This window comes from Myodes glareolus, chromosome 27 (genome assembly GCF_982192425.1).
Source record: "Myodes glareolus chromosome 27, mMyoGla1.1, whole genome shotgun sequence".
NCBI classification, from domain to species: domain Eukaryota; kingdom Metazoa; phylum Chordata; class Mammalia; order Rodentia; family Cricetidae; genus Myodes; species Myodes glareolus.
Genome location: NC_142052.1, coordinates 2911470 through 2915997, shown reverse-complemented (window position 1 = coordinate 2915997; position 4528 = coordinate 2911470).

Below are 4528 nucleotides of genomic sequence, written 5' to 3'. Positions count from 1 at the left end.
TCAATGCCAGAACCTGGAGGCAGGAGCTGAAGCAGAGACCATGGAGAAATGATGATCGCTCACTTAACTTTTCACGGCTTGCTCAGCTGCCTTCCTTATACCAGCACGGACACCTGTCCAGGGGCGGCACCACCCACAGTTAGCTGGGTCTTCCCATGTCAACCACTAACCAGTAAAATGTCCCCACAGACATGCCCTCAGTCCAGTCTGATGGAGGCAGGTAATCAGCCGAGGTGCCTTCTTTCCCAGGTGACTCTAGTTTGTGTCAAGATGAGAAGGACTAGACAGCACACAGCCACATTTGCTGGGGAACAATCCTTTTCTACACTATGAATATGTATTGCTCTCATTGGTTAATAAAAAACTGGCAGGCCAGTCGCTTGGCAAAAAAAAAATTAGGCAGGAAAGCCAAACAGAATGGTGGGAAGAAGGAGGGTGGAGTCAGGAGAGGCACCAGCCGGCTGCTGACCTAGCAGGGCATGTAAAAACGAGGGAATGAGCCATGAGCCACGTGGAAAAGCATAAAAAGAAATACGTGTTAATTTAAGTGTAAGAGTTAACTAGTAATAAGCCTGGGCTATCATTTATAATTCACATTCAACCTCTGAGTTGGGTTTTTTTGGGACCGGGCAGTGGAAACAGGCAAACTCTGCCTATCACACTAGCTGGTAAGATAGAGAAAATGTGGTACATTACGAAATGGGATATTTGCCATTATTGAAAGGTTGGAATCCTATCGTACACTGCAACAAATGTACAGCTGGAGAGCACTATGTTAAATGAAATAAACCAGGACCCCCCCCAAGACAAGTACTGCATGTATGTTCTCATGGGTGGAGACACATACAGACAGAGAGAAGGAAGCACAGAGACAAGAAGTATGGTGGAGGGTGCCCGGTGGCAGCTAGGTTAGCGCTAGGAGGGGAAAGGCTCTCATCTGCTCTTGCACCGTCTCCTGACTGTCCCTGATTGTGTCGTGTTGTAGGATATTATGTTAACTAGGCGAAGACGTGTCATGGTTGCTTATGCTGCAGACTACCACGCTAACTGTGTCAAGGTGGGTGTGTGACTTTTGTTTGTGCTGTGCTTGTCTAACGATGTAAGGACGTGTGTCTAATTAGGTAAAGTCTAATTATGTTGTATCTGTTTCGCCTTGCCTGCCTAAGTCAGCTGATTGGCCTGATGAAGAGCTGAACGGCCATTAGCTAGGCAGGGAAAGGCTAGGCAGGGCTGGCAGGCAGAGAGAATAAATAGGAGGGGAACTCTGGGCTCGAGAAGAGAGATGAAAGGAACAAGAGAAGGGTGAGAGGAGGAGGGACACACCCAGGGCAAGAAGCCAGCTGATACCAGCCAGCCAGACACAGGGAAGCAGTGAAAGTAAAATCTACAGAAGTAAGAAAGGTAACAAGCCCCGAGGCAAAAGGCAGATACAGAGAAACAGGTTAATTGAGTTAAAAGAGCTAAAGTAGGCTGAACACATGCTTAAGGTTCACATCAGTGAGACTCATTCTCATAACCAAGAAGAATAAATTTAATAATTTTATCTATCAGTAAAATAACTTGATCGGAGTATTTTTCATCTGTCAGTAAAAAGCACACTTAAAAGAACAAACAACACAATTTATTACAAGATCAGAAAGACGGGGGGGGGCTGGAGAGAAGGGGGGCTCACTCAGCAGAGTGCCTGCTGTGTGGTCTTTGATGTCTGTCACCCACATAGGAAGCTGGATGTTATCGCAAGCACCTGTGACCCCATCAATGGGCAGAGAAGGGCAGAGACAGGCTGACCAGACACTCTGGTGCACTCCAAGTCCAGCGAAATACCCTAGCTCCAAAAATAATCAAGTGTCAAGTAAAAGACAGACACTTAAAGTTGACTTCTGGGCTCCACATGCATGTGCACACGTGTGCAAAAACACGTGCACACGTGTGCAAAAACACCTACACACATGCACGTGTGTGCACACACACGGGGTGGAGGGGGAAGGAGGAGGAGCTGGTGATGAAGAGGAGATAAGAAGCTGGGTTTAAATGTAGGATAAGACAAGCTTCCCAGAGGCACGATTTTCTGGGTTGAGTTTCTGGTGCTACAAATGGATACTACAGAGTGAAGGATTTATAAAGAAAGGAAGTTTGTTTGACCTGTGAAGGGAGAAAAGAAACTCAGTTCTGGGTCCTTACTCAGGAGTGGACTTGGCAAGGCCAGTCTGGGACTGAGACAACAAGGAGTTAAGGCTTTGGTTTCTGGGAACTTGGCTTTCCCTCCAGAAGAGACTGGCGGTACCGGTCCCAAGGCTGCTGTGTGCTCAGTCTGCGACGCTCTTGAGAAACCCTCTGTTCCCTCTGCAACATTGCTTGATTAGCTTCCTGCTGACTATCCCATGGTGTGATACTGCTTACCCTGCCACACGGCTCCCTGGGAGTACTATCTAAGCTGCCATACTTCGTAATAAGCTTGCTTGGTGCAAGGCAGCTTGTGCAAGACCTTCTGATCCCAGACTTTATCTTCTCTGTTAATCTTCTTACCTTTTGCTCCCCTGGTCTTCTCTCTAAAGACTGTCCTGCTGGTCTGGGTCATAAGACAAACCCCTCCTTGGCATCCTTGGGATCATCACCCCATAGCAAATCCAGCACAGACCTCAGCCTTTCCTTATCCATCCCCATCACTTCTTAAAGGCTTCGCCTAGCCCCACCTCACAGTGGGGATAAGACGTAACATGACTTTTAAAAATTATACACTTCTTTATTTTTTGACACTATAAAATATAATTTTCCTCTTTCCTTTTCCTTCCTCTATCCCTCGTCATGTGTCCACCCCTGCTCTCTTTCAAATTCATGAATTTCTTTTCTTTACATGTTACATGTGTACACTACTAAACATATAAGCTCCTCAGTCCATCTGATCTTACATGCATGATCTCAGGGCTGACCATGTGGTATCAAATAACCGGTTAGTGCATGCCTCCCTGGAAAAGCCTGCTTCTGCCCCCAGCATCCCTCAGTCTAGAGTTCCTTGTTTAGGGTTGACGCCTTGTGAGCTACCCCCTTCCGTGTTAGCATGTCTGTCATGTTTGTTTAGGTCATGTTTAGACACCTATGTTAGCGAGACTTCACAAGTATAATGTCTCTGACATCTGTAGAAGACACAATCTCACGGCAAACTTGTTTTCGTACGGCTTTTAGAGTTTATGCCTGGTACTGTAAATTTAGCCCACCTCTGGTGACTGATAACAGCCGTGGGTCCTGGAGAAGAACCTAGAGCCACCATTTAACTCATTGTCCTTACTCCCACAGGTTAAGCTCAATCCTCGCCCCTCATCAGAGAAACTTCTCTTGGCAACAGAAGGAGACCACAGAGAATCACGGAAAGCCACGGCTGATCAAAACGCAGCCTTGTGAAGTACCTTCCCAACACAACAATACAATCTCTGTGGCTAAGGCTCACGGATCACTGTGGAAGCAGATGGCAAGACAGAGCCTGAGGAACCGGAAGTTAACATGACATTTGGTGGAGACTTCTGGGGTATCCAAAGGAGGAGCATCTGTCTCCCCCTAGATTTATACTTACCCACCCCAAGCACCCTTAAGCTGCCCGCAGCTCAGGTGGGCAGACGGGAGGGCCGGCCACCAGCCCAAGTTCAGGTCACTTCTGAGAAAGGAGAGTCTACTCTGCAAGTTCCTAACCTGTAGGCTATCAGGGCGTCCTGACAACTTGGCTGGGTCCATTCCCCTTTTCACCACAAGGGCTTTGATATGTTTGATTAGGATCATGAGATTGACACGTGTGGGCAGGGACGGTCCCTGCAGCCCCACCGCAGCATGGGCACAGGCAGACAGCCAGATGACAGAGGCTGCAGGGACTTGGGGCTCAGCCCTGCGTTTGTTTTCCTCATCTGTGCAAATGAGAAGGTTCCGCCGGGTAACTGTCAAGGGCCTTTATAGCCCTAATATGCCTTGATTTGCTTTTCATTAAATATGCATCAGCTGATTCGGTGGCGAGCTGTATTTTCTGGGAATAGTCACCTCTGCTCTTGTGCGCACACCATAACTGGCTGCGTGTACAATCTGTTCGTTTGCTTACCAATTACAGCAGCAATACCCCTCTCATAGCCTTGGGTTCCTTTAGGACCTCCTAAAACATCTCACATGGCCAGATCTTGGAGGAAAAAAAAAAGTAAGGCCCTCTGCCCTTGGCTTGGGGTTTAGCCCTCTCGCCTTGGTCCAGTGAGTTCAGGTGTTTGGGGCCTATGAGTTGGCTCAGGTCTTATGACCTCTACTCTGGGGACCAAGTAGACCTTTATCTGCCTGGATTTAGAAGCCACGCCCTACTGAAAGTACACTAGACAGAGCCCGGATGACCTTTTAACAGCCAAATTAAATGGTCACTGTCACCACAATTCTACCTGATCGAAGGGATGTTTGGGATGTGATTGACTGCCCAGTACCGCCCTAACTGTCCACACTCAGCTTCCACGGGTCTGTGCTCCAGTATGAGCTGGTGAATTCCCGTGCACACTGTCCTCTTGAC